The sequence below is a fragment of the Lissotriton helveticus genome, chromosome 10 (assembly GCF_964261635.1).
Source record: "Lissotriton helveticus chromosome 10, aLisHel1.1, whole genome shotgun sequence".
Classification (NCBI taxonomy): Eukaryota; Metazoa; Chordata; class Amphibia; order Caudata; family Salamandridae; genus Lissotriton; species Lissotriton helveticus.
The window spans coordinates 712,166,953-712,188,548 of NC_136071.1; positions in this window are offsets into that span (position 1 = coordinate 712,166,953).

A 21,596-nucleotide genomic window follows, 5' to 3' on the forward strand; every position below is an offset into this window, starting at 1 on the left:
TGGAACTCCCTACCACTGTCTCTGCGGGCTACATCTAATTTGCTTGCCTTTAGGAAGGGTCTGAAGACTTGGCTGTTTTCTGGTTAGTGGGCCTTCCTCTTTTAGGTTTCTGTTTTCTTTACTGTTATGTTTTCCAGTCTTTTTCAAGGTCTGGAGCACAAAGCGCCGGGACACTCCTTTGGAGTAGCCGTTGCGCTATAAAAGTCCCATATAACATAACATAACATAACATGATCCATGATATCAGATGAACATGTAGCCAAAAGATTGTCTCATCATGCATCATTACTCCTGATTTTAGGTATGTCAATTAATGCACACTGGCTTATGAACTCTCTTTCGAAGAGACTGAGCTCAATCAAAAGATTCAGTGTTTTTAAGCAACTATCTGCCTTTAGCATCTGCAATTGGCTTTGTAGCTGGAACAGCTAGCTTCAGTGAATATTATGTAGTAGAAAAAGCTTAGGAAAAACTGCTGCCTACAGTAGACTATTTGTTTCTGGAAATTGATGAAATGCAGGCATTAGAAACGCTAAGAGTTTTATCAGAAGCCACAGAAGCCATCATGTGCCATTAGAACAGCCAAACAACAAGCTCTTGGGAACTAAACTCGAAGGTCTATTAAACCCTTTAAATTCCCATTCAACACCATTAGATTACATAATCAGGCACAAAGCTGAGCATCAATAGGGAGAACCAAAGTTACAGTGTTTCTCTAACTTTCATTTTGAGAAAAGTGTACCAACCAACTATTACTTTTATCTCCAAACATATTTGTAAACATGATTATTCATTAAAGACATAAAACCCCAATAACAAGAAATCCACTCTGGTGATATTTGCAAAAGTGCACTGACCACAACAGATTCACAACAAAAAGACAACAAATAGAGATTAGTGCAAATAGGACAGCACTCTTAAAATGCAGAAAATATATACAATTGGAACAATTAACAGCCAGATGATCAGTGGGTTGTGTAACAATTTACTTTATGAGTCCATTCAAAATCATGGAGTTCATGTGATCCAACTAAAAGCAACTCAAAGTTGTATTGTCAATGTTCCGACCCTAAGAGCATCAATCAGTGGGTCTCATAGCAACTTTGAAGTCATCTGTCTAAGAATGTGGACCTTGGCCTAGCAGTATTTTTAAATCTGAAATATGTCCAACAAGTAGCTTATACAAACTTCTGCTTATGGACTGAATATACAAGAAAAATCAAGTCAACATCCCTGTCCACAGCTGGTGCTGAGAGAAAAAAGAAGAGGACGCATTATATATTATTTTGAAATCCATAAAAAGCCTACAAAATTCAGCAAATACCATTCTGATGTAAATGTAAATGACAATATCTATGTCATAATTATTCTCACCCCTATAAATGGTTATGTACAAAGATTTCTATACTGTCATCAAAACAGTTTGGTCACCAATGACCAGGTGCCCTTGTTCACTCTCTATTATGTTTAGTAGACTTAGCTGAACATGCTTCGATTCCTCTCTCTATTTTTTGCCTACATTCTGAGAAGGCATTTATTCCTTTACATATTTGTTTATGACGAGATGGGTTTGGTAAATATATTCTTACCATGATTTTGTCACAATCTATGTGTGTGCATGCAGATAAGGCAACATTTACAGATGTTTTGCATGTAAACTTGTGCTACTCACTGTAGCACAAATTATAGCACCAATTTACTTACCATTGTAATATCTCACACATGCAGCACTAATTTACATAAGCGCCAGTGCAAACTTTGGTAATTGTAGGCACAGATGATTAAACAAAGAGGTTTTTTCTTTTTCTTACTTGAGTGGTGTCTTCACCATAATAGGTGACTGAGATTCTATGTATGCAGTTATGTTACATTATCTTGAATAGTGCATGGCAATCCAGATCTGGCATCCCAGCACATTGGCAGAAATCAAGAGATGAGAAATTTGCCTATTACACAAAGAGGTAGGTCTTCAGTTGCTTTATAAAACTGAGTAAGTTGCTGTTAGCTCTTAAGTGAATAGATATGGAGTTCCACATCTTGGACACTAAATATGCAAATTAGCGCCCTCCATTTCTCGCTCTTTTGATTCTAGGCATAGCCAAGAGGAAGTGGTTCTGCACTGATGAAAGGATTGATAAGATGACCAAGGATGTGAGGGCCCTGGGCGTGTTTTACCTTATGTGCCATGCAGAGAGCTTTCAATTCTATTTTTTTTTCACCAGGAACTTGTGAAGGCTAGCCGGGCATGCCGAGTGTGATTTTGGAAGGCTCGACAGCACTCGAGCTGCTGCATTTCAAATCAACGGCAATTTACTGGTGACGTAGGGAGTGCTGCTTAGAAATAGTGAATTGTCACAGTCTAAGCGTGAAAGTATGAGGCTTTGAACCACTGTTCTCCGAGTTTCTGCAGGGAGCCATTTGATCAACTTCCTGAGAGCTCTAAGAAGCCCAAAGCATGTATTCCACAGAGGAGTCACAGTAAGTGACAGCACTGAGTCGCCTGTTAATAGTTGAAGACTGTAAACATCACTTCCAACCATAATTGGCTTATTTCAAAAGACCTGAGATATTTTTTCCTCTGTGTCCCTCAAAGGCATTCCATTATCACATGTTCCTTACTACACATGATAAAACCTGAAGTTTATAATATAGTTTTAATTTTGAAAATACTGTTGCTATCATGTCTCCCTTTAAAGTTGGGCTGGCCTGACTTAAATCCAAACCAAGGTAACACTACCATTTAACAGTGCTCCATTTTTGTTTTGCTCCAAGAAAAAATGTAATTCGATCAATGAGACAAAAACACACTATTATGGAAAGATACTACTTAGGAAAGAGTTTATAACTATTCTACTACATATTGAAACAGTCATGTTCTATTAGTTAGAGTGTGATAAAAAGGATCAATGTTGGAGTTTAAGTACCTTAAGTCCAACTATAAAACCTTACAGGTGGAAAAGAAGGGATGCGAACTTTTACATGAAGTCCTAGCTTCTCTTCATAATTGACAATCTGTGAACATGAAGACCTCATCTCCATTTCTTCAAACTATCCAAGATGCCTGGGTCCAATATTTACTCCTATTTAATATTATTCCATTTTGAATTATAGTTTTACTGAATAGCAGAAACAGGAATACACACATGGATTACTTTTGGAGAAAAATGCTCAAAACTATCTTCCCTGCAGAAAATTGGTAAAAAGTTACATTGAATTCAGCAAAAAATACTTTACAGGAATTGTTACACTCCAGCCATATTATATAATATTAACTTGAAAGAAGACGATTCATGCTGGAACTGTAAATCTCAGAACAACACTCTCTCACACGTGTTTTTGACAGAGTTAGAAATTGCTTGTTTTAGTAAAGACATTTCGATAAGTATTTCATGAGCTTAAGATGTTTCAAATCTATCAATCGAAACTGTTAGTATGTCTGAACTCTGCTAACTGGAATACTTCAATTAATAACTTTTAAAATCATTCCTTGGGGCATGGCCAAGCTGCAGACCAAGATGGCCGTGCGGCTATGAAGCTCTTCCGATCGCCTGGGCAACTCAACATCGTGCCATGTTCCAGCGTTGCCCCTGTTCACAAATTACATTGCCTGCTGATGTGGTGTGCTCCCTGAGTCACCGGAGCCCCTCAGCGCATGAAACTGTGCCTGAATAACGGAGATCCGACACGGCCTGCGGCTCCGCCGGTGATACCAAAATGGCAGCTCGAAGATGTTCTGCAGAGACCCGGAGGGGCTGGAATGGATGTGGCACGTTCGGCGGGACCCAGATACGACCATTTGCGGCGAGTTGGTGGGGCGGGCTGTGGCGCTGACCAGCTGATTGCCGGCGGCAACCCCGTAGTGCACTAGCGGGAGGTCCGTTGGCTTCCCGTAGACGTGTTCTGGTGCAGCCCCCGTGCGGCATAAACCACATGTGCATTGCTCGCAGGGACATGGCTTGCGATCAATCTCTGCTGCCCGCCTGGGCCGGTGCATGTGTCCCGCAGCTGGTGTAAGTGGGGGCGCTCTATGGGTGCATGTATCGGCACCTGGCCTTGCCCCCTGCCATGCTCCCCCTTCCGCTCTTCGCCGGATGTGCTTACATTGACTCCGGTCACTGCAACGGCACACACTACTTAAGGCAGACTACACTTGCCCCATGCTGGCAGATACTGCTCTCCTGCCTGCTACCTGTGCCAGCTGAATCTCACATCGTATGGCATGCAGGCGCAGGGTCAACTAGTAGTGCCTGTACAGATGGTGCGGATGCGTGGTCTGTGCCCTGCAGTCTGATCCCTCAGCCTGATCCCAGCCCTAGCATACTGGCAGTCTCCCGCATATAGTACCTCATTAAGAGCAGATTGACATTATTTCGAATTGCTGGCATACCTATCATTCGCTGCCTTAGATACCCGCATTTCCTCACCTACGCCCCAGGTCCTGTGGTGTGTGCTGGATTGCGGCATGGGCGGCAAGGATACAGCGATTACTCCCGTTTGAAAAAGTGACAGATGCAGTTCAGGAGCAACCTGGAGAAATGGCGGAGGGAGGGCAGAAATCGTCCTCCCCGAGGACTCCTCAACCCAGATAGGCTCTCTTTTGCAGGATGTGCGTGCAGGCTTCAAAGCACTGGATGTGAGGTTTGTTTCCTTGGACAAGCACATAGCAGACATGGGGGTTAAGATTCAGGCACATGATAGGCACCTAGATGTTGTGGAATCTCGCACCTCAGATCTCGAAGATGACACAGCACAGACGCTTAAGAGGTTAGACCACGTTGAACGTATCCTCAAAGAGGTTGCTATTAAAAATGAGGACTTGAAATCGCGTAGTCGGCGAAACAACGTGCAAATTCTTGGCGTACCTGAAACTGCGGCTGTTGGCCGCCTGGACACCTTCATGGAAACAATCCTAATTGACCTCTTTGGCAGAGAAGAATTTACAGCGGGTTTTGTGGTGGAACGCGCGCACTGGTCCCTGGGACCTAGGCCAAATCCAGGGTGCCAGCCTCGACCAATTATAGCCCGCATCATGAACTTCAGGGATCGTGACACTGCGCTTCGTATGTCACATGAACGTGGCGAAACAATATGGCAGGGCTCCAAACTCTCTCTGTTCCCAGACTTCACTATCATGGTACAAGAGGCCACAAGGAAATATAACGAAGTGAAGGCCACTCTGAGGATTCTTGGACTGAAATATGGCATGCTGTACCCAGCACGGCTCAAAGTTGAATTCAACTATAAGACCCGCATCTTTGACGGTCCCACAGAGGCACAGGAATTCTGCCACAAGTACAAGGCCACCAACACTAGCTCCAATGACGAACATAGACTCTCACCACCACAGAGCGGATCGGACGCCAGTATGGAGCTTTTCTCAGGATCAGGACATGGTTGACTCTTTATACCAGTTCCAGTCGACAGTTAATGTTTAAAATATATGGCACATAGTTCATTCTACAATATGACTTCATTGCCTAATGGCGGACGGGGCGTTGCCATCCCCCCCTGGTGAACACCATATAAATGTCTTCTGATATGTTATTGCAACTTTTACAGGTTTTGTTTTTGATAGTAATGTTCCACCTGGAGCAGTGTTCTTATTCAAAAATGTGGGGATTGCCTCTCGGAAAGGGTAGGGAGGCTGGGTGGGGGTGGTAGGAGGGGTTTGGATGTTGCGCATTGTCATTATGATAGTTACGCAGTCTAATGCGGTTAGATATGCTAGGCATGCTCGATTGTTGTGAGATGGTGTTCATATGTCATCCTTTTCATGGCTCAGATAGGACATACCTCCGCCTCCTCAGCGTTGTCTGTGGTGACATGGAATATTCGCTGCCTAAATAATACTCGCAAGACACGTCAAATACTCCATTACCTTCTTCGACACAGTGCTGACATTGGTTTTTTGCAGGAGATCCACCTGGCTAAAACTGATCAAAACCGCATTGCTTCAAGTTGGGGAACACATAGATATTTAGCTAATTATAGTAATTATGCTAGAGGAACGGCCATCCTTATACACAAAAGGGTCCCCTTTTGTTTCCACTCTGAAATCAGGGATAGTGAGGGCAGGTACATGGTGGTGCTGGGCACGCTAATGGGACACAAGGTGGCGTTAGTCTGTGTTTATGGACCGAATATGGACTCCCTGGACTTTTATTATTCCCTTCTCTCCATCCTCATGTAGATTGGACTGATCATTCTATTACTTGGGGATGAGTTCAATGTTAAACCGGATCCACTCTCTGACAGTACCTCTAGTGCACCTGACCCGAAACCTCGTAGACGCAGGGCTCTGAACTCCTTAAAGGAACAATTCTCTTTAATAGATGTTGGTCATGCCCACAACCCTCTACACACAGATTATACACACTACACCAGCTCCCATAACACGTGGACACAGATAGACTATTGGCTGGCTTCCCCGGGAATATTTAATTGGTGCTGTTCCATCCAAATGCTCCCGCGAACATATTCTGATCACTCTTCGATACCGTTGTCCCTGAAAGTCCCTAGCCCCGAAGACTTCGAGAGGCAGTGGCGATTTCTGAATCGTGCACTGGAGGAGGAGGTATTCCACAGTGACAAACACTTGCGTCCCAGTATAGGAACCAATGTGGTTGACTATGCCAGCCTTATCACTTCCTGCAGGACCAGTAGAGCATTTCTTGTGATGTAGATTACACACTAAATATGGCCACTGCACATTTTATCACAAGTTCTTCGTGGCTATGGTCTGTTTACCTTGGTGTTATGATCTTGCTTAATTTGGAATAAATAAGCTTAACAGTTTTAAGAATTAATCTTTCTTCCTCGTATTACATTTCATATTATTATGTTGTGTGCCTATGCATCGGGTGAAAAATAAAGCACATCCATATATAGTTACATAGCTCATAACAATGTCTCAATTTTTCAACTTAAAACAACAGATCCAATTACTGACCCTGCTATGAAAACTGCAGAGCTCTATGCTTAGTCAGTCTTCCACATCAGATAGCTCTCTTGTTAGGAACATTCTTATAGGCAAGCTAATTAAAAAAAAGATAATTTACCGGTTGAAGCAATTTATGTAAACAATTATTTGATAAATTATGAACCTGCGAACTTCGAACATGCACTTACAACATAATTAGTATTTATGGTCAGGTGTTGGAAAGCTGAAAGTATGTACTTAAAAACATTTAGATTTACGTGAAGTAAACAATCATTTTCTACAAGAAATGACAACGTGGAAATCCGTTCTGAGAGCAGTTAGTCATAAGTAACGACAAACATTAATTACCAACACTCATTATACACAGACAACGCCGGATGCTCTGAGTATCACTTTGTACATGGCAAACACGCGTACTTGGTATTGTCTGTTAATTTCGTTTCGACCAGAAAATATAAACTAACAGTCGACAACATTAGGGACAAATAAGCACATTGGTAGCGGTAGAGAAAAGGTAGAGGTGTGTAAATCTCTACCTTACCCTCTTAGCATGAGTAAAGAGGTGATGCTATACTAGGCCACAAATGACTGCAGAGAAACCATCAAACTAGAGAGTACAACTCCATGGCTTACACAAATATAGACTGTGCTCATGTAAAGGGCTCTAATACCTTCGGTCGAGTTCGTGCTATATAAAACTGCAAACAAAATACAATGGCAGTCTGTTGAAACAGGTGATATTGCTTTACCTTTATATATATATTGTGCATTCGATATCATACACTCAATATTGGTGCAGGTCGATATCCAGCAGAGCATCCAAGGTAACTTATTTTAAACTATACAAGGGACTTTAATGAAGGTTGTGGAGATATTGTAAAATAATGCCTATGTAATCGTCTGTGTTTAAACTTGGTATTCGATTAGCAATTTTAACCTACTTTCTTTTAAACTATTGTTTTACAAGGCCTTTTTGATACGCAGAAAGTAATTTAGCTGACAGTGGAACGAATTGAGAGAAAAACTATTTGAAATCCTTTGCACTTTGTAAAAAGTAAAGGGTAAAACATGTAAAATGAACACATTAATATTTCTCATGACAGATTCTTCACAAAACACTAACAAATAACAAACTTCATGATTCCTTTATCAATTCAATTCAAAAACGTTATTGCGGTCATTAGATCATAAAAGTGCAAGTGCATAAAGTTGACAATACAAACAAGCATCCTCCAGAGCCTAAACTCAAGGCACCAGGGTCCTATATTACTATTGCATACTATTATCCCACACCCCAATAAGTAAGCAAAATACATAACAACACATACATGGAGCCATATTGGTAAGATATACAGTTAATATAGAGATATAGAGCTGATACATTTCAAATGAATAAAACTCTTAAAAAGCACTCTAAAAAATCATGCATAGAAATTGGATTAAGAAAGATTAAACAAGCCTGATTAAAAAATTAAGAAAGAAAATGTTTTCAGCTTAGTCCTGTACATTGGTTTTCAGAAGCGACAACCTAAATGCCTCTACAAAATGTTTGGTCCCCAGACTTCTACATATTTGGGTCAGGCAACGGCGTCTGGATTTTCTGTAACCAGGGTAGAAAAAGAATACATGTAGCTCTGACTCCTCTGCATTGTTACAGGCCGGACAACCTAGAAAGAGAGTGTACATGCCCAATTGTTAGAGAAAGCACGCAGGGAGAGAACCCAGTGTCTAAATTGAATATAGAGTTTTCTCACTAGCGTGGGTTGTATCTCATCTAGGGCAGTCTCTATGATGTACTGGTCTTTTATTCTAAAAAATGCAACTGTTAATGATCCTGTAGCTGGGCACCCCTGTAAACGGACGAGTTTGAATCCCCGTAACTCCAAACCAGTTCCTTTCTAGAAATTGTGGTACAGGCTTCCTCAGGGTTGTGCCATAAACTCGCTCTGCCCAACTCCAGAAATGACTTCCTGACATATGCTAGCCACAGTAGTTTCCCAGCACCCTGCAGGCCCAGGATCTCCTTTAACTCGTCCCTAAACACAGCCAGTTCCAGGGTTACCCATATGCGATGCCAATAGATATGGGGTCTAAAAGCAATTTTGTCTGCAATTGGCCTAACCCCTAAGTCCAAATGAAGCGGTGTAAGGGAAGGATTGATGGGGAGACCATATCACTGTCTGGTATAAGTTTCTTCGCACTTTGTGATATTTCTCAGAGTGCTAAACCCCCAGAGTACAGACCGGTACATTGCAGCACCCCTTGTTTGCACTTTGTAGATTTCCAAAAGTGGTCCACTGTGTTTATGGAAAGAGTTCATAAAGAGCTTAATCAACCCTCCTGTGTTCTGCACTAGCTTCAGACTTGTTTTATCGATTTGATCCCCTAGTCCATTTTTTCTGTTAAAGTGACCTCAAGGTACCTAAATACAGACACCCTCTCCAATGGAATACAGTGCAAGCTGGAACTAGGGTGAGTTGAGCTGGTTGGATTAAATACCATATATTTGGTCTTTTGGCAGTTCTTCTCGAGACCCCTACTGTCATCAAAGGCCTTGAAGTTGTTGAGGGTTCTTTGAATGCCCTTCGGGGACTTTGAGAGCAGGAGAGTGTCGTCGGCAAACATCATAGGCGTTACTTTGCTGTTCGCTATCTTGGGTGGATCATTATCCTTCCCTGTGTTCAGTGTGTCTACGAGTGCATTTATAAAAAGGCATAAAAGGGTGGGCGCTAACACACAACCCTGTCTTACCCCTCTATCTATAGCAGAGGTCTTCAAACTTTTGGATGCCAAGACCCCCCAGTCAAAAGTTCCAGCCATAAGGACCCCCTCCTGAATTTTTTTCGAGAACTTAGAACTCCTCATCACCGACAACCACAAACACCCTCAGTTCCGATGGCAAATAATTTTTACAGAGGGGAAATATTATTAAACAGTGTTTAGCAAACTAAAGGTATGTGGGTGATTGTAGTAGTTCGTAGTGACAGGCTTACTACACACTTCAAACAAAAAGTCTCCAAAAAGAATTGTCCAAAAATGCACAACAGTACTTTATTTTTCCTAAAGAAAACATAATTTGACCAAACTTGATAACACATTTCTGAACTAATGTGATGGGTGTGCCTGTTTTTCTCCAGAGAGACTGTCAATTTGTGGATGTATTTTTGCATCGTCTTGAAACAGGGTGGAGCGGTGTCTACCCTAGGCTGCAGCTACCAATAAATACAGCCACTAATCACCCCATCCCAGGTTACCTTATTATATGGATACATTAACTTGACATTACTAGGGTGCAAACTCAAGTAAGGAAACCTCTCGAAACAGCAGCTGAGAAAGTAGGGTTTGGAAAAACAATCCTTGGTAAAGAGCAGGCAGTAGCGGTCGGCAGTAGGTGTTTCTGTAGGGCGGTGACGTGGGCAGTGGGAGGAGCAGGGTGGGGGGAATTAATGTATGGATTACGGAGTTTTACAGGTAAGTAAACATTTAAAAAAATAAAACGAATTTCATTGCGCGCACTGCATCACCAAATGTGATGCAGTGCGTGCAACGAAATTCGTTTTATTTTTTTAAATGTTTACTTACCTGTAAAACTCTGTAATCCATACATTCCTACCCCCCACCCTGCCCCTCCCCCTGCCCACGTCACCACCCTACATAAACACCTACTGCCGACCGCTACTGAGAGCGGGCACTCAATTGCCATCACTAATCAAAGAAACTGAGTGGCAAGGGAGAGATGGCTCGGCGTACCACGCCACGTAGCCAGAGGTGAACTTTGCCCCCCCCCCCCCTGCAATGGTGGATCACTGTTTGGCGGCCGTGTGAGAGGCTGTGAGAGGCTGGCCTCCTTGCGTTTTTTGGATCTCCGGTTTCCCTGACGGAGCCTGGTTAGGAACGGGTCAGAGCGGCTACATCAAATAGAATGTTCCCTCCCTGCTCGGTGACGGACTTCTTTCTGATCGAGGCTCGTTTGGGATTTTGCAGCGCTCGGATGTCTTGAAGCGCCACGCTCTGCCAGGAATCAGCCGGTAAGGGAGGGGAGAGAGGCCACGACTGCTGTTCGACCCACGAACGCTTCCCATGAATGCTGCTCATATTTCATTTTGTTCGAACTGTGGTAATTGAGGCGAGTTTGAAAGGAGACTGATATCTCCTGGATTTAGTAGGCATTGATCTGGTGGAAAAGAAGTGAGGGTTTTTTTTCTGCAGTGGAGGTGTCTGTCTGTTTCAATCTGCAATCTGCATAAAGCCCCTCGGGAAAAATAAATCCTTTAAATAAAAACGTTTTTGAGAGGCAGCGTGAGGAGAGTTGATCCTCTAGAAAAGGTACTGATTGGGGCTGTGACTTTTGTGGGAGACTTGTGCTAATATAAATGCGAGATATTGCGACAGCACGACAGCGCCTCTGATATTTCTGAGACACGGAGGGTTCGAACCAGAGGCATTCAGACCCGTATTTCGAAAACAAAGAGACATGCAGCTCAGTGAAGCCCAGTGAAGCGGAAATAAGAGGAAATAAGAGCTTCCCTGACCTCTCGTGACCTTCCCAGGCGGCCTAGGACCAATTGGAAATCAAAGTAAGAGGGGGTGAAAGGCTAAAGGCGAAGTGAAGAGGAACCGGGGGGGGGGAGAAAATTCCCTTTTTCTTGTTGCTGATGCATAGTGTATCGTACTTGAATTACGAATTTTGAGGAGCCTCAGGAGCTGACAAAAGACATTTAAGGCAGAATTGCCTCCTGTGTATCTCCTTTGGTAAAGAATAAACGTTATGTCTGACCCCCCTAAGATGAAGAAGAGTACTCATCTCGCCAAAGCTAAAGCCTGCCGTTTGTTGGCGAAAGAAGTGAGAGAGGCCAGGGAGGCCAAGAAGGCAGCGCGCCTAGCGGGAATAGAAAACGCTCCCATCTCGCATTTGCATGACACCACAGTTGAAAGCTCAGAAGGGGAGCTAGAAGAAGGGAGCCTAATACCAATCACTCAGCAATTTTTATCATCAGGAGCAAGCCTCTGTGAAGGCTCAAGTTCAGGTCTAAATACTACTGCTATCTCCCCACACTCCCAGAACAGTGCGCAGGAAGGCGTCTGTGATCCAGGGGGGCAGATGAAAGAGATCCCTGAGAAGGAGGTTAGGCAGTTTGCTCTTTTTTAAAAAAAAAACTACGCTGCCTACTCTATCTACCTTACCTACAGGTCAGACCTCCTCTACTAACCCTCATAGCCTTTCCACCCCCCAGTTAGGTGCACAGAGGACCATCGATACCGGATGCGGAGGTGCTGAGATCAGAGAATTCTAAAATCGTACAAGTATTTCAAGAGCCCCAAGGTCCATCACTAAAAACAAGTTATCCGGCTATCTCGGCCTCTCCTGGTTTACAGATTCCAAGTAGCCTGAAAGTGGGCAATAAAGAGATCTCTACTATTCCTAATATCCCTATTATTCGGATTGGTGTTCCTGTTGCCGATTTATCTAATTCAGGGAAGGAGCAAGGCAGCGTCCAACAAGCGGCTCTTTTGAAGAATCATGAGCCGGGCTCGAGAGCCGGGGCTCAGACACCCGTCCATCACCTGGAGGAGGCTGAAGAGGTTGAGTTGAGAGGTTCTCCCTCTGGTATAATCTCTCCGCTGGCTTTGCTCTCTCTGCAGACCAATTTAAGTTCCAAGACTAGTTTTGATCTAAGGGCAGAGACAACTGGGACCTGACATGAAAAAGGCACAGAAGGTAGAACTGGCCGCCCTCAGTCTGCGTTTGGAAAAAATCGAGAACACAATGGGGAGTCTCCCTATTAAACTTCAAGAGGCTGAGGAAATAATCTCGGTTTTAGAGGATCAGTTGTCAGCTGTCAGGAAAGAGGTCAAAATATCGGGCGAAAGGTAAACAGATTCTGGAATCCAAGGTGGAAGAATTGGAAAACCATTCCTAGAGGTCTAATCTTCACTTAGTTGGAGTGCCCGAGGGGATGGAAGGCTCTCAGACTTTGAGTTGGGTGAATTCCTTCATCAAGCAAAAGGTTATCCCGGATTTTCAAGGGGATCTCACGATTACAAGAGCTCATCGTGTCCCGGCCCATCCAATCCCCAACTCGACACTTCCACGTACGATCCTGATTAATTTCTCTGACTTTCGAGTAAAGAAAGCAGTGTTAACAAAAGCTATACAACAGAGGCAATTTTCTGTTAACGAGACTACAAAATGTCGTATTTTCTCTGACATGTCAGCGGCTGCGGCTCGCCGCAGGAAAGAGTTTGTAAAAATGCTGCAACTATTTAAGGCAAAAGGGGCACAAGCGTTCATCGCCCAGCAATCCAAGCTAAGAGTCCTAGTTAAGGGCAAATTCTTTATGTTTACAGATGTAGACAAAGCTCATGGGTTCCTAGAGGGCATTTCTCAGAAATGTCTGAATGTGATGGCGGCAAGCCAAGTAATTAGCCTTAAGTCTCAAACCTTTTATTAAAAATGCTGGGCTCGACAACGTTGATTTGGTTCCCTAATCTAGTGTCCCAGATCAGATAATTCATCCTGAACTGATTGATCAGGGGTGATTGAATAACAAAGTCTAGGGTCAGGGCCGTTAGCCGATGTATTAGAAGGATCAGGTCGACTCTTGAGTCCAGCAGAGTCTCTTAAATGGCCGAACATTGCCCAGTGTATAGCTGGGTAGCGATTGAATATTAAGTTGAGCAGGCTGAGTAGGCTGACTAGATTAAATTACGATGGTCTGTCATAAGACGCAGAAGAGAAATTGTGGTTTACATTGCTGGGGGGACGGTAGTAAAGTTCACCAGGGTGTAGTAACATGACACCCGAATTGAGTTGGGGTTGGGGAAAGTGGAAGGTGTGGTGGAGGGGGGGAAGTCCACTTCTCGGTGGGTGGGGGGAGGTTTGCAAAGGGGGAAAAAATGAAGCCGGTTGTTTGTCTATATTCAATAGTTTTTTGTCTATTTGCTCTATTAATTTCGCCAGAAAAGCCACTATTGTTTATACATGGCTAAAATGTCAAATTTAAAGGTTGTCTTGTTTAATGTTAACGGGCTCAACAATAAGAGAAAGATGAGTGCTATTGAGGCGTGGGTAAAAACAGAAAACCCTGGGGTAATTCTTTTACAGGAAACCCATATTGCGACCATTAAGGTCCCAGAATTTTCTATGTTCAGTTCATAGGGAGGTTATAGGGGCTTCTCATCCTCTTCGGTACCCCATAGAGGGACTGCCATTTTCATTAATAAAAATCTACAAGCAGAGTATATTAACTCTGGTAGCGATCCATCTGGGAGGTGGTGTTGGGCCTCCTTCTCGTTTAGATCTAAACCTTGCCCTCTCACATTTGTTAGTTTTTATGCACCTGTAGAGGACATCATGAATCCCTATGAGGAACTTTTTCTAGCACTGATCAGGGTCCCGGGGGATTTAATTTTAAGAGGGGATTTTAATATTTTGACGGATCCGCGGCTAGACTTAACAGTACAGGGGAAGAGGCAGACAAAGCCCAGATCTTTTAAAGTTTTGAAAAATTATGAATCTGTACTGAACTTATACGATCCATGGCATTTAGCGTTTCCATCCCAAAGGAAATACACATGTGGATCTGGTCGATTTTGCTCCTCCTCTCGTATTGATTTTTTTTTTATCTCCCAGGGGTTAGAGTTTTTGCAACAAAAATAGTTTTTTAATGTATTCTCAGACCACGCAATGCTGACAGTGGAAATCCATCTTGGGGAAGGATTGAGACTCCCAAAACGGTGCACCCGCTGCAATGTTAAATATGCATGCTTTGCATTTGCATGCACAAAGCGGATTCACCGCAATCATAATCGACCCCATAGTTTGGGATTCACTTAAAGCATTTGTGCGGGGGCGATTAATAGGTAACGATGCAGCCATGTCCAAGAAGGCTAGGCTGGAGAAGTTAGAGCTCGAAGATAAGATCCATACCCTCAACGAGATATTTTTTAAAGCTCCTACTGCTTCTAATAAAACACTTCTTGATCGGGCCAAACGTGAGCTCTGCTCTGCCTATAACATCCAAAGTGAGATCTTTTTTCAACGCTTTCAGCCCAAATTTTTTTTTAATGAATTCTCAGACCACGCAATGCTGACAGTGGAAATCCATCTTGGGGAAGGATTGAGACTCCCAAAACGGTGGACTTTTAATAAGCAGTACTTAAATGATAAAGACTGGGTAAAGTCCATGGATTTGGAGATTAGACAATTTTTGAATCAGAACATCAGGTCTGCTGCACCACATATAGACGTCGATTAGGATGGCGGACGGACTTGCGTCCGTCCGCCACCCCTGAGGTTAATCTACACCCCGATATTCGGGGCTCTGATAATTCTATTCCATTGAGATATTTGGAAATATTTTTCTCAAATCTAATTGATGATTTATATAAATTAAACTTTGATCCCCTAATAATGAAAGTTAAAGGGTTGTTCTCCCGATGGAATTTACTTCCATTGTCTATTATGGGACGAGTGGCTCTGATAAAGATGTCTGTTTTACCGTTAGTCAATTTTTTGTTTGCTTCAATTCCGTGCACTTTGTCAAATTCCTTTTTTTCTCAGGTCGAGTCAATGTTTACAGCCTTTATATGGGCAAAGAAAGTTCCACGCCTTGCACTTAGCACTTTATATGAAGATTTGGATCAGGGTGGTTTAGCACTTCCCAATCTTAAAAGCTACTACGATGCGTATTTGGCACAATATTTATCGAGGTTTAAGCCCGCACCACAAATACATTTTTTTATTAACTTTTTCATTAATCTTATGTGTCAGGATAGCCAAATTCACTCTCCCCTGTTAATGTTTAGATCTCCAAAGCTGGTCCGTTATAAGAGCTTGCAATGGCTTTTTAAAAGAAGGCAGGCATTCTTTAAAAAATATTCCATACCTGCAATCAACTCTGCTTCTCTGTTAGAAGAAATTCTTCCCTTTACAGGCATTGGACAACCCAGATATCTGGCCGTAAAATGGGCGGAAGTGGGATTTGTTAAAATCTCTGATTTTATGCAGGACGGTAACTGGGTGTCTATAGTAGATATGCGCCAATTATTGATTAATGATTTTATCTTAATGAACTCGTATGGTACTTTATTTAAATATCTTGTTGAAACCAGCACTAATTTATTTTTGGTCCAGTATCAGTTGGTGGAGGATCTTCTAGTTAAAGTTTCAGACAAGAAGCCTGATTCCTGGAAGAAATATTTGACCTCTCTAAGGGGGGTTGATGTTAAAGCTAAAGCTTTAAGGAAATGGTCAGAACAGGAAAATTGTGAAATCTCCCCCTACATACGGACCACGATTAACAGGTTGAATTTCAGCTCCTTAAGAGGGGCAAACTGGCGCAGGATGTTATTCTTTAGTAAATGGCTGTTGTACCGAACCCCAGCTGCCCTGGCTAAAATGTACCCCAATCAGTCTTCCCAATGTTTCCGATGTTTGAATTTTCCAGCTGCTAATTGGTCACATATTGTGCTCCACTGTCCAAAGATTATGGTGTACTGGGACGAGGTATTTATGTATCTCGAAAAAGAATGTAAATTACAGTTGGAAGTAATGGATAGGTTAATTTTATTTGGCTTTGACCCCGATCTCCATTTTGAAGACTCAGTGTACATAGCTATGGCGATTGCATGATCACTGTTCCTTCAAAATTGGCGTTCCGACTCAATTCCGTCAGCCTTGGAATGGGGGCTTAAGATGAGAAGGGCAAAGAAAAGTGAATACGCCTTCGCAGCCAGAAATGGGGGACTTAAGAAATTTGAGAAAACATGGGGTTCAAGTTTTGATTAAAATAGAGGGAGAGGATGCAGTGGCCAGTCTGCCTGGTGGAGGGCGGGAATGAGATTTTAGACCTCGTCAATTGTTTATTTGTCTATTTATTGTGTGAATGTTTACAAGGGTAGTTTATTTTTTGGGGGGGGATCTTTGCACTTTTATACCTGATCAACTCTGCCTGATGAAATGTATAATATGATCGTGTTTTGTTGCTCGGCTTTTTGCTACGATATAATGCTGCTCTATGTAAATGTCTATGTTTGACAAACCCTGGCTTCAATTAAAAAAAAAATAATCAAAGAAACTGATGGCGAGAGTTTACAGGAGGCTGCCCACTAAAAAGGACTGGCATATTAGGCCCCTCCCCAGCTGCTTGGTCAGGCTGGTGTTGTGGGGGGACAGGATGCCTCAGATGAGCTAAGGATAAAGTTTAAAAAAGGACATCAGCCAAAGGTAATTTATCAGAATTGCTCATTTTCCAGTGAGCTGCATGTCGAGGAAATTGTAATCATGTGACAGTGCCACCATTTACAGAACAAAGGCAGGTAAACAGATGCCATTCACCTCTGCATACTAAGGCAGAACCCATTTTCAACATTGTCACTTACATCGTGTTTAGGGCCTAGCATGGTGCACAGGAGGTCAAAGTTAATAGATTTGTTTTTGAAGGAGACTACAAGGTTAGTAGGAATTGGCAAAATGACCTATAAATGTTGCCAATCTGAAATGATTTTACCTGAAAAATTATCTAAAGGTATGTAGCTGAGCCCCTCTGATATGATTTGTAGTAGTACTAGTAGCTGTTGTAGCACTGGCAGTAGTGAAATTAGGTGTAGCCGTCAGAGCAGTTGGAGGAGTAGGAATAGTTGCTTTAAGGGTAATAGTATTATTATCAGTAACAAGTTTGACTTGCCAAGAAATAGTAATATGCCATCAAAGTATCCCCAGACCACGATACAAAAATGCAATAACTGGGCCAGAATTAAAGGTCATGGAAAAAAAGTGAAATAATTGTCCTAAGATTGAAAATAAACATTCGCTGAGAAGCGAAGTTATATGACTGTAGAAGGTAAATGTTGAGTTTAAATTTGGATCAACTACACATGATAGTCAAACAAGCATTGGCATAGCCAATATGTCTCGACTTTGGGACCTTATAAGTGTTTAGCTATGCAACAGTTGATATTGCACCAAGAATATTGTGCTGCATAACTAAATATTTATTAGGTTCCTAAAGCGAGGCCTATTGGCTATGCCAATGCTTGTTGAGATTGGCCTAAAGAGGACTGGCCTGAAGCACTTTTTGTGACACTTAAGGCATCATAAAGGACTCAAACGTGTAGTCGGGTAATTCACTGTACTGTCGGAGAATATTAGATAATTAAGGAAACAACAATACTTCCTTCTGTTCCTCTTACAAATATCAGTGAATGACAGTGAAGCCATGCTGTTTCTCATCGAACTCTCCGGGTATACTTACCTGCTGTTTAGCTGATCAGATGTACCATCTGCAAAATGAAGACGCTGTGATGCGAAGGAAAAAGGTGTGCACATTTTTATTCCAGAAAAACCAATGGGGAGTGCACTCGAAACCAAAAGTTAATGTCCTTAGAAAATGACCATTTGACAGCTGATGCAACATATTTAATTTTCTCAAGATGCATTGTTAACTGGTATTGTTGCCATATACTGATACAAACATCCCACAGGCTATAGTGTTGGTGTTGGTATTTCCACGTGCTGTCAGTAATCGGTGCGACTATTATCCAAGGATCATGACCTGCAGTTCACATTTTAATGTATGAGGCCTGGATTTAAATAACCAAACAACCCTGCCATTTTAACCGCGCTGAAAGTTCCTCCTTTAACATGGATATGAGGACTGAAAGTCCAATTCACCCCAACGCCCATAGGGTTTCAATCTTTAACCTGCATGATAAACCTGGGTCACTGCAGCAGGGACTCAGCACCTTGAGCTAACTTGCTGGCATTGTAATCCTACCTCTCCTAGCTGGTGAGAAAGATAACATATAACATTAATAAAGATTGAAATAAGTCAATTTTAACGAAAGTGTTATTTCAAAGATCTTAAATTCCGCCTGTGTGGACCACCATTTGAGGCTGAATGATGAAGTACACAGACCACGGCCCGGTAACGCCCCCGCGACCCCTGAACACATCAGATTCATTTACAGAAATGTAATTAATTTTTAGTGACTGAACACAGGTGCTCAGAAGTGAATTATGCAATATTGCAGGGCCGGCTCTAGGCTCATGGTGGCCCTGGGCAGGGAGCGTAGGTAGGGGGCCCGGAAGAGGGGGGCCGGGCGGGGCGGAGTGCGCAGGCCAGTAAAGAGGAGAGGGGGTCAGGGTGTTTAGAAGTGGAACAGAGCCGGAGGCCGCCAAATCCCTGCCAGGGGCCACCACGCAAATGTGTATCCATCCTCAGAGGATTAATATATTAAGGATATATATTGGCGTGGTGGCCCCTGGGGTTTGGTGGCCCTGTGCAGGTGCACAGCTTGCACATGCCTAAAGCCGGCCCTGAATATTGCCAGTGACGCCCTCTTCAAATTGCTTTTAATAGTGTCCCATGTTAAAAGTGGTTCTTTTTTTAGAGCAGGTCAAATAACGAGCCTAGCTGATGAGTCAAAAATTAGCATATTTCACTCTCCATTCCCGCTACGCCGAAATGCATGTCATTTAAACGTAAAGCGAATTACTTAAAAAAAAAGCAAAAAAACAAGGAAGTCCAGGAAAGGGAAGAGGTACAACACACGCCACAGGTGCATATTTATGGCCCCAGTAGTTCCCGGCATTTTCTGGTGTGCATCCTGCAGTTTCTCTGATTGGAGGACAGTCGTCAATGTCCTCCAATCAGAGAGCTCCTTGCGATGCACTGCTCGGCATGCAAAATGAAGAGTAAACGTTTTGGATTCCAGTTCCAGGCAGAAGTGCGATGGGAAGTCACGACCCCCTTTCCACAACTCCACGCCCCCCTGGGGGTCGCGCCCCACAGATTGAGGACCCCTGATCTATAGCTATGGGAGTGGTAAGTTCACCATGTCTGCCAAACCTGATTTGGGCATAATTGCCTTTGTGCAAACACCTAAGCATATAGCAAATATAGAGCGGCACCCCCAGATCACTTAAGACAGCCCACAGTTTATCTATTGGTACCAGGTTGAACACGGATTTTAGGTCCACGAAGATCAGATAGAGGCTGCTGCGCTCTATAGTCACCTTTTTCCAGTACAAGAGTTGACGCCTAATATTTGGTCAATAGTGGACGTGTTTTTCCTAAAGCCAGCTTGGAATGGGTTCAATATTTTAAATTCGTCCATCCAGGTCTGAAGACGAACCAACAATACCCGGGCAAAGATTTTCTGGCTAATATCAATTAAACCTTTTGGTCTGTAGTTGGAGGGAAGAAGGAATGAGCCCTTTTTGTGAACCAGCCGACTTTTCGCACCAGTCCACGTTGCTGGGATTGCCATTCCCTGCAGTATGGCATTAATCAAGATCCCCAAATAGGGGACCCAGATAGTAGGCTCAGTGCAGAAGACGTCCCCTGGGATCTTGTCAAGACCCGGAGCTTTAGCAAGGCAATTTTGCTGACTCTTCCACAAGATGCCCATTTTTTAAAAATATTAAAGGTTCACAGTCCTTAAGCAGAACCCATCAAAATTGGAAATTCCAAATTTGCGAGTCACAATAGCAACACTGCGTGAAATGTCAACTTTGTGCTTGTTGCAATCAATGGGCCTGAATCACAAAGCTCTTTTTGTCAGTAGTGTGTCTTACTCATGGAAATTTTAGTGGAATTACATAAGCAGGAAATAAGACACATCTTCTCACAGAAAACGCTTTGTGAATCAGGCCCAAGGTGATGGTGCTGTACTTAACTCATTAACCACATTCAAACTAACATTAACTCATACTAAATAAGTAAACATTACTGTGAATTAATGAGTGGGCTTGAAATAATTCTAAAATCCTGATCTAAAAGGCACTACATTCACCAATAAAGCAATCCCAAGGAAAATACATAAGGCAACAGTACATCATGTCCACCAGTCAGCTCTACACAACACCCAATGAAATATGGTGGTTTAGCCGATCATATGTGCCACGCAAAAGCACAGACCAGTTCAGTTGGGCCCCTCCTGCTGAGCATCAAACAGCCCTAAAATACCAGTTGTTGACATACTTTGCAAAAAGCATGTCATATGTCTGCACCATGTCATAGCGAGCTTTCTGACTGTCAATCACAAATGTCCTCATTTACGTGTGAGTTTAAGCGAGTTGTAGTATGTATTACATCTCGATTTAAGGAGATGAATCATACAGTTGTTGTATTTTAGGATATAGATTGAAAGCTCAGGTAAACCATCAAGATCTGAGGTATTACAATGACTACCAGATAACGTTCCTTGAAAGCAGTAAATGAAATTCATGTAAATAGCACTGTCACTAGTGAATGAACTAGCAACACAGAAGGGATGGTTCTCTCAAACACTTGGATCTCAACAAGTTCTTATGGGTTGCCACATGGAGTAAAGAAGTAAACCAAAGATGTGTGTATGTACCTTTGAAGAAATCCAGCTGGCGGTGAGCCTGAATTATGATCTGAGCCCCACAAGTTTATAGAAGCTGACACCATCTTGTTTCAAAATAAACAAAATATGAATGGGAGAAATGCTTGCAAATAGTCCGATCACTGGCAATCACTTAGGGTAGCAATCAAACTCATCGGTTTTCACCCATTGTGGCACTTAAGAGACAGGAACGACTTATGCACAGCAGTGACAACCTTGCTTTTTATGGGATAGTCCATCCTGAACTTCCAGGAGGGACCACATTTAGAAGGGACCACAATCA